We start from the raw sequence: 10521 nt of genomic DNA, 5'->3' as shown, positions 1-10521 counted from the left end.
GACTTTTCGCCTGATAGTTCAGAGTGCAATTCTGAGTTAAAAGATATTTCTGTTCCTGAATTGCAATTAAATGTAGTTCATAACGTTTCGGGACCAAACAGTTCTACATTGCAGGAGAACGTTGAAAGTAAATCTGTTATAAAAATAATGCAGTTTGTTCATAAGCACAAGCTCACGAAAACTGCAACATCAGATCTTCTTAGGTTAATGCATTCTGTAAATATTAAAGAAGTACCACGCACGAAATATTTATTATTGCAAGAATTCATGGCTTTACGTAACATAGAAGTCCAGCGGCATTTCTTCTGTTGCCAGTGTGCATATATTCACGATTCAGCCTGTGCTTCCCTTTCATGCAATAACTGTACTAAACACGTGTGCAAAAAAGCTCACTCTTTTTTTACTGTAGATATTGGTAAACAACTGGAGAACATGTTTTCCCGACCACATTTTCTGGCAAATCTGTCAATATCGCAATCACGTCAGGGTAACTTGAGTAGTGTTAGAGATGGTAAAATTTATAGGAAATTCAGGGAAGAACACCCATTATTAGTGGATGAAGATGGAATTTTATCTTTGACAGGGATCATAAATGTTGATGGCGTTACCTGTTTTAACAGTTCTCATATCACTTTCTGGCCATTCTACATTTCCATATTAGAAATAGATGAACCGATGCGATGGAAACCAGAAAACATTCTTCTAGTTGGATTGTTCACTTTCATCGGACTTCCAGAGTTGCACGTTAAAAAGAACGATTTATTGCATTCTGTATTTTATTCATGTGTAGCTGCACAATTGAAGAAGTTTGAATGTGGTGTTCTTCTACAAGGACAATATACTTTGAAAAATAATGTTATCACTCAGGTACGCTTGCATGCCATTCTTGGCACGTTTGATAAACCTGCAAAGTGTGCTGTACAGCAGCTAGTACAATTCAACGGCAAGTTTGGATGCAGTAAATGTCTTCAACCAGGACAGTACTTACAACATGGACTACGTATTTATCCGTACAATGTGGCACATCCTAAAGGTCCGCTGCGAAATGACGCAGACCACTCTCGACATAGTGAGAATAAAGAGTTTGGTGCTAAGGGGATAAGTGTATTTGCATTCCTTAATAATTATCAGATTATTGAGAGTACAATGATAGATTACATGCATTGTATATGTCTGGGTATATTTCGTTCTTTAGTCATGAATTGGCTGGATTCCAAAAACAAGGATGAAGTGTGGTACTTAGGCCGCAAGATTAATGTACTCAACAAGCGTTTGACAGAAATAAAAACGCCATCATGTTTAACCCGTTCTCCACGATCGATCAAAGAACGTCGAAATTGGAAAGCTATCGAGTTTGAGAATCTTTTCTTACTGTACTTTCCTATATTTTCTGATATTTTCAATAATACTGATTATTTCAATCACACTTTGCAAATCATCAAACCAGTGGCGTGTTTCTTATCAAGTACAATTTCCGTGCAACATTTGGATGCAATGGAAAAATGTTTGCATGCATTTGTTTTCCAAACTGAACATTTATATGGTAGGAAGCATATGAGTTCTAACGTACATGATTTATTGCACCTCACTGATTGTGTCAAAAATGCAGGACCTTTGTATTCTTTCTCATGTTTCCCGTTTGAGTCACTAAATGGAAATTTAAAACACTACATGCATGGAACACAAGAGATAGGTTCACAGATTGTTAATGGCTTTGCACGAGAAAATGCGTGTAGCGGAACATCTGCAACAGTTAAGATTACAGAATTCCTTTTAAGTTCAAAATCAGTCTCGTTTGCCAATACCACAAAAACTGATTGCTCTACACAGTATATTTTAACACAAGTGTCCGGTATTCCTATTACAGCAACGTGTTTTTCTGGTAAAGAAAGCGCTAAAATATATAAATGTTCTCGAATAGGTGATATACACACAGGAAAAATGCTTTTCTGCACTTCTAAACACTGCACTAACAGGAAGCACGATGACAGTTACTTTTTGCTTGATGACTGTAGCACAGCACATGTTTGTAGGATCATAGAAATATATGTTATTGAATGCGAATCTTGTTGCAAAGAACATATATATTTTTATGTTGAAAAGATGGAAGCTGAAACTGCTTTCACAGAAAAGTGGTACAATCTGCCCATAACACACGTTTTTCACTGTAATAATGATTCGTCTGTTACTCATGATTATGTCATCCTTACGAAGGAATTATTATATACAAAAGTCATATGCATAAAAGTTGGACAGGATAGGTACTTTTCAACCTTCTTGAATTGGATGATATACAATTGAACACTACACCTGAGTCATCTGCAGATGAAGAATTTAAGAATAGCAGTAAGGTACTTTGCAATTATTATGGAATGTAGAGTTTATTAAGTTAATAGAACAAAACTTGTATCTTTTGTCTTGCAAGGGAAGTATCAATGAGCTCATATAGAAACCTACCGTAAAATTTCACTCAGAGAAAGGAAGTCCTACAGAAAGACCACACACAAAAAAGCAACTGCGTTTTTGAAGTGGAATTAACCGAAATGGCAGATTGAAATGTCGCGTATCCATGTCGACAATTGCACAATCGTTCAGTACCACATCTTGTAAACTGCCTGTTAATAATAAAAAGTCAATAACAACAATGTGGGTACATACTATACTTAAGGGGAAGTCGTACGGTAAGGTGAACCTTGACAGCAGCCATCTTGAATTCAGGTCAAGTTTTGTAAATGGGAATAGGGCAAAATGATACATGATTTTGGGCAAGAATTTAAGTAGTAAAACAATGGTAGCAATAGTTTTAAGATACGTACATTTGGTAAAAAGTTACAGGCATATTTGTTGTGTATATTTCCATGCACACAACTCCCGAATGAAGCAGCTGCCCAAAAGTAAGTTGTCGCTATTGAAATATAACTAAAATTTGTAACTAAATGTTACTAAAATTTGAGACAGATCAGAGGAAAATTGCACATACAGCATTTAATATAAGAATTTTGTTATCAACGATTTTGGCTAAATTTTCGTATTATCTAGTCTATCTCCGCTCCTATTCAACAGATTTGAACCATATTTTCAGAGTACGCTTTCGAAAGTATTGAGTTGTGACCACCGTAACTTCAAACAAATCATCAGAATTACATGGTGTTTAAACTATTTTGTATTTTTCCAATGGAATTTTCGTTTTTCCGGCTTGTATCTCCACCCCTATTCAACCAATTTGGACCAAATTTGCCGACTAATCTCCTACAAGTGTGTACCTTTGCTTAACAACATTTGGGACAAATTGGGAAAATATAAAGGGTGTTTCCTATATTTTTGTATTTTACAAATTGTTGGACAGCTGCTTCATTCGGGAGTTGTGTACATGGAAACATACACAATAAATATGACTGTAACTTTTTACCAAATGCATGTATCTTAAAACTATTGCTACCATTGTTTTTCTGCTTAAATTCTTACCCAAAATCATGTATCATTTGGCTCTATTCCTATTTACAAAACTTGACCTAAATTCAAGATGGCTGCTGTCAAGGTTCACCTTACCGTACGACTTCCCCTTAGGTATAGTATGTACCCACATTGTTGTTATTGATTTTTTATTATTAACAGGCAGTTTACAAGGGGTGGTACTGAACGTATTGTGCTATTGTCGACATGGATACGCGACATTTCAATCTGCCATTTAGGTTAACTCCACTTCAAAAACGCAGTTGTTTTATTGTGTGTTTTTTCTGTGGGACTTCCTTCCTCAGTGAAATTTTACGGTAGGTTTCAATATGAGCTCATTGATACTTCCCTTGTTTAGACGCACGGTTAACATTGTAAACTTGCTTTTGGTTTAATATTCACTGCTAAGATTTTCATAATTTATATAAAACGATGGAACAAAGAAAATATTGTGTTTTCTTTGCAAGAATTTAAAAAAATGTATTTTCAGTCTTTATATAATATACATTTGTATGAAAGCATTTCATTATTTCTTTAATAAACAAAACGAATCTTAAACGTGTGTGTTTCTTTGTTGTAAATACATTTGAATTTCACGCTGGCGACATACAGCAAGCCTATTTGGAAGAAAAACTATAAATTGTGTACATCAGTATATCGTAAATTGCTTTGTTACTCAAAATATAAAACTACCATTCAGACAGTAAGACATGAAATAAAATTTATCCAGGTCTCTTTTCGGGTCAAAACGTGGTGACTGATTGGCATAAACATTGTTTCCAAACAGGAAAAGGTAATAAAGTATAAGTAAAAATAAAGGGGAACAACCGTACTTCAATGAAACAACTATGAAAGGCAACATGATTATTATTTCTTTAATGAACAAAACGAATCTTAAACATATTTGTTTCTTTGTTGCAAAAAATTCGCTGGCGATACACAGCAAACCTGTTTGGAAGAAAAATGAGTATATCGTAAATTGCTTTGTTACTCAAAATATAAAACTACCATTCAGACAGTAAGACATGAAATAAAATTTATCCAGGTCTCTTTTCGGGTCCAAACGTGGTGACTGATTTACACAAACCTTGCTTCCAAACAGGAAAAGATAATAAAGTATAAGCAAAAATAAAGGGGAACAACCGTACTTATATGAAACAACTATGAAAGGCAACAGGATTGCGTCTAAATATCTTTCGTTAATCATAGTTTTTCTGGCATTTCCTGTTAAACTTGCTTCTTGGAAATGGCATTTTAGTCGAAAATTCGCGTTACTCAGTTCTTCCATCGTTGTTTCGTATAGCATAGTAGCATGTACGAAAAATGTTTTGTAAATGTATTGCGCTCTCAGGAAACCTAAATATTCCTTGTAAGCAACGAAAGTGTTGTAAGTGCTAGCCTAAATGTTCATGTAGGTGACACAAATGTTACCGGCCCATGTCAAATGCTGTACAGGTATGTAAAATCTCTTGCCAGCAAGGAAACAGGTGAAAAACATGCATTGTTTTATGTGCGAAACATGCGATGTATATGCATTGTCCTAGTACCATTCAGGCATGTCGTAAGCAACATATACGCTGTAAGTGCACGTAACAAGCATTGTGTATATAGATTATATGCACATGGCATATAACTAAAGTAGATAAAATAACTGTATTCAAGCATATAAAAGTAGAAAAAATCAGAATTAATTAGCACTGTTGCATAGGATGTACATCCTGGGTAACATATACTTGAAGAAAAATAATAGACGAAGAATAAGTATTTAAGAAATGACCTTACGAAAAGTAACAATACTGACTTTCACTCATTTATAGGCGTGCAAGGAGGAAAGGAAAATGTTCAACAGATTTTGTACATTACAGACTAGCAAGTACATGAAGTACAAGTAAGAACTAATTTACATGCGTGTTCCAAAACTTTGTATATATTTTCTTTTCTCCTTGCACACTTGTAAACTAGGTTTCGACCTCAAAAGCTAGTTCCATTACTCTTCGTAATGTCATTTGTTGCATAATTATTCCTTATTCAGTATTATATGTTACCCTGCATGTACACATGTCCAAAATGATTGTCGCATATCTGTAACTGTCTTCTTGGAAGAATATAATTTGATAATGATTTTGCAGGGTACTTTTAATACTGATACTATGTGTATAATCGGGAAATGTATATTTGTGGTAAATTACATGGGAAAAGAATTATACATACGAAAATTAGAATGAGTAAAACAAAATATTGCTAAATGGACAAAGAAGTTTCATTTTCGTTTTATTGTTCTTATTTACTGCTCTTTTGACATTAAATTTGCCACATACGTGTCTCTGCTGATTATACACATACTAACATTATAAGAAATACCGCGCGAATTCGTTATAAAATTATATTTCTACAAAAACATATTTATAGACATGCGACAATAATTTTGGACATGGGTGTACATCACATGCAGTACTTGTGCAAATTAATTCTCAGAAATCTATTTTTCTACTTTTACATGCATGGCTATCATTTTATCTGCTTTAGTTAACACAACGTGCATGTAATCTATATACACAATGCTTGTTAAGTGCACTTCCGGTGCATGTGTTGATAGCATGCCTGTATAATGCCGAGACAATGCATGTACATAACATGTTTCGTACATGTAACAACGCATGTACTTCACCTGTTTCCTTGCTGGCAACAGGTTTTATATACTTGTACAATACATGGGGCATGCACCTGTAACATGTATGTTACATACCTTAACATTCTATTTCCATGCAATGAAGCATCTAAGCAACAGGCCTGTTTCGCGCATGTATAATACATGTACAGCACATGTTTCTTACATGTTTTACATCTGCTACATGCAAGCAGCAGAGGCTTTCCAAACCTGTAACATGTATGTGGCATGTACCTGTCACATGTACAATTTTTATAAATTCTCCACCTGTAACATGCATTTCACATGTATGATTTTTCCATGTTCTCCACCTGTAACATGCATTTCACATGTATGATTTTTCCATGTTCTCCACCTGTTACATGCAAGCAGCAGATGTTTTCCATACCCGCAACATGCATTTCACATGTATGGTTTTTCCATGTTCTCCACCTGTTACATGCAAGCAGCAGATGTTTTCCATACCCGCAACATGCATGTCACATGTATGGTTTTTACATGTATACATACATTACATGCATGTTTCGTAAGTACTTTTCACATGTACCAGGCAAAAGCTATTTATCATACACGCGTATAACTTGTGTTCAGCATGCATGTTACAGACATTATACATGACATGTACATCACATGTTCTATACTGGTACAGCGGCTGTACTTGCACGTCTTCTTCGCTGACAGGCACTTTACATACGTTTTTATGGTAGATCTACTAGGGTATCTACCATACAAACACCTGTGCAGTAATACCTGTTCATGCCCTGTACATGTTTGCTCAACATGCATGTGTAGGGCGTTCAAACTGGGGTCATTTTCAGGCACCTGCACATGTGCCTGTCCCACAGGTGGATAAATGGCCTGTGTTACATGCGCCTGTACATGTGCCTGTTTTTTTCATAAGGGTAATGTGGTTGGAGTCTATATTGGGCCACTGATGGTAATTTCCATTCATTTCCCTAAAAATTATTTTTATATATAGACTCCGTTTATTGCCCGCTTCCGTAAGATCTCTACGGGTCCTCAACCTGTCCGTTTCGCTTTGAAAGATAATATGTAGATAATTTGTAGATAATTTACTAGTAATTTAGTTCGATTCTGTGTTCGGCTACTGATGGTAATTTTTATTCATTTGCCTAAAAAAGTTATTTTTTATATATATATTGAAAACGTTTATTGTCCGTTTTCTTTGGATCTTTAGGGATCCGAAATTTGTCCGCTTTACGTTTGAAGTTGATAGTATGTAGATAATGTGCTAGGAATTTGGTTCGATTCTTTGTTGGGCAACTAATGGTAATTTCCATTCATTTGCATTAAAAAGGTATTGACTCTGTTTATTGTCCGTCTTCGTAGGACCTTTACGGATCCGCAACTTGGTCGTTTTACGTTTGAAAGATGGTAGCCTGTAGATAATTTGCCAGGAATTTGGTTCGATTCTGTGTTGGACCACTAATGGTAATTTACATTCATTTGCATTAAAAAGGTATTGTCTCTTTTTATTGTCCGTCTCCGTAGGATGTTTGCGGATGATCAAGTTGTTCGTTTCACGTTTGAAAGATGACGGTATGTAGATAATTTGTTAGTAATTTGATTCTATTCTCTGTTGGGTCGCTAATGGTAATTTCCGTTCATTTGCCCAAGTTATATATATATATTAGGGATGGCCAGACGGATCCGGATCTCGGATATCCGGATCCTATAAGATCCGGATCTTGGATCCGGATCCGAAGTTTCGGATCTTGGATCCGGATCCGAAGTTTTGTATCTTGGATCCGGATCCGGAGTTTCGAAGTTCAGATTCGGACTCCTGTTTTGAATATTTTAGGCCTTAGATTGAGAGACAGAACTAAAATATCCATATGTATAAAATTTACTAGGTGAATTTTATCTAACTCAATGGGAAGACAATTCAATTTAAATGACAAAAGATTACATCAAAATGTCATTTTCACATTTTTCGGGGTGTAGACCATTGTTGCGCACACCCAATCATTTAGTCTTTAGTATATCTTTAAACGTACTACAAGTATGTCACTTTCATCTCAAGTCAGTAGTTGTATAGATCTGCCTTTTGTTATATATTAATCGAGTTAGGATTAAAATTCGATTGTTTGTGAGACCTATGATAATATTTTCAGAATGAGTTATAACGTTGAAAAACTGCATAGTAATGCTGCATATTTTCTTTGTGCCACATTGGAATTTAATGTAGTCTACCTTATACAGTCGGCTCTTATGATTAATTCAATGATCTGAACTCCTGCAGCATTACGCTAAAATCATGGATGTCTTTGAATTTTCGTCATCATTTCTATTTTTTTTATTACGAGCAAAATAAATATCATAAGCGGTATTTTACATAATACATATAGACGCAGATCAGTCAGTTGATTGCTTAAAGTTTATAGCAAAGCTATTACATTTCTAAGACACTGGCGGCCTTAGAACAAAATCCATGGTTTTCCCATAAAATCTTAAATCTCTCTATATAAAAAGGGCAAAGTCCTGAGTGACTGAGTGAGTGAGTGACAGATCACCGTACAGGCCAAATCGCTTAAGCTACAAACTTGAAATTTGGACAGTTTATAGGCTTTGTGACGTAGGATACCACTAAGGAAGGACTTTGGGAAATTCGACGAGGAAGGGGGGAAATGGGGTGGAAAATATTGATGATTCTTGACGTTAGATACTTCAAATTTGATATTTGGGTCTCTTATTGAAAATAATTTGATACTTGTTTAAGTGCTTTTTGATATTTAAATTAGAAGGAGCAGGGAAGATATAGGAAGTAAAAGAGCGGGTGGTAATTGCAATTATTGCAACTACTATAATAATATGAATATATCTCGGAAACTTAAAGGGTTAGAAACATGGAATTTGGTATTTGGACTTCTCACTTAAAATAATTAGATACGTATTTCAACGTTATATATATATATATATATATATATATATATATATATATATATATATGGCCCAGAAGGGAAGAAAAAGGGCGTGAAGAAAATTAAGTGGGGATTACAATTACTGTATTAATATGTTATATCCTTTAAGGTTAGAGACTTGAAATTTGGTATTTGCATTTCTCATTGAAAATAATTTGACATGTGTTTCAGTGTTTTTTGACGTTTTAGTAAAAAGGAAAAGAAAAGAGATGGAAAGGAAAGAGAGTGGGGATTGTAATTATTATAATAACATGTCGATTTCTGGGAACCTCTGAAGGTTAGGAGCATAGAATTTGGTATTTGGACTTTACATTTGAAATAATTAGGTATGTACTTAAGCGTTTTTTGATGTATGTCTTAGAGGAGAAGAAAAGGGGCGGGGAGAAAATACTTTTATATCTCGGAATCCTGGAATGTTAGAGAAATGAAACTTGTTATTTGAACAAAAATTCGTTATGAAATGAAATCCTTGAGTTTTACGTTCCACGTTTATGCCGGTTAGGCTAAAGGAGACGGTGATTATAAGAAATAAATGAAATGAAGAAAGTGGGAGGAAACGGGAAAACCCCGAGAAAACCCACGAGCACGGTGTTTGTCCACCACAAAGTCCACACGGCGCGATCTGGGATCGAACCAGGGACCCCAAGCTCCGGAGGTGAACGCTCTACCACTGAGCCACCGCGGCCCCTTAAAAATTCGTTATGTTTGCAGGCGTATGATGTGCGAGGCTGTAGACCGAGCAAATGTGTGGGCTGGGGAAAAAGCCCCCATGTACTCGCACTGAAATTCGGTATGTCTCGGGATACCAGATTGTTATTACATACAATTTGATATTTGAACTGAGATTCGGTATGGTTGTAGGTTTACGAGGTACGAGGTCATAGGCCGATTAAATGAGATATCAGAGGGTCTAAGGGCAAATCCCCAGACATTTCTCTTTAAATTGATTATGATTAGAGGCTTTTGTGGTGCGAGGCCCTAGTAACGGGGTCTAGTGGCGAAGCCCCCAACTAGCCCAGGTCTATTAAGTATATAAATGTATTTGCGTAATGACTGGAAATTGCATGTATGCCTGTGGACAAAATTGCATAAGTAGCCACGAGAAATGACAATCCTTTAAGATAAAAATTTTAAAAAGCTACCAAAATGTACTCTTGAATGAGTTGTATATTATGTTTGCGCAGGGGCGAATCCAGAACGGGCTCCTGGAGGGGCCGGTTGGGGATTCTAGCAGTGAAAAATTACTTAGATGATCTGAAATTGCCACAAATTACTACTAAAGTACACTGTTAATGGTGGCGCTGGGTAGGGGCGAACGACTTTTCGCCCTCCCCCTGCATCCGCCTATGTGTTTACATGAATGATATAGCTCCTTATACAACCTATGCAGAGTTAAAGTAGTGGATTACTAATTACAAAGATACGTGTTACTGCTCGTGCCTCCATATGGTATTTTGT

General features: G+C 35.8%; 1 protein-coding gene across 5 annotated transcripts in view; it reads left to right on the top strand.

The window, feature by feature from the left end:
• Positions 1 to 10521, top strand: part of LOC145661079 (heparan-alpha-glucosaminide N-acetyltransferase-like) — a 643046-nt gene that overhangs the window by 32671 nt on the left and 599854 nt on the right. The window lies entirely within an intron of this gene.

The sequence above is a fragment of the Thermobia domestica genome, chromosome 1 (assembly GCF_964235325.1).
Source record: "Thermobia domestica chromosome 1, izTheDome1.hap1.1, whole genome shotgun sequence".
Lineage (NCBI taxonomy): Eukaryota > Metazoa > Arthropoda > Insecta > Zygentoma > Lepismatidae > Thermobia > Thermobia domestica.
Note: the sequence above shows the minus strand (reverse complement) of the source record. Positions and strands in the feature narration are given on the sequence as shown.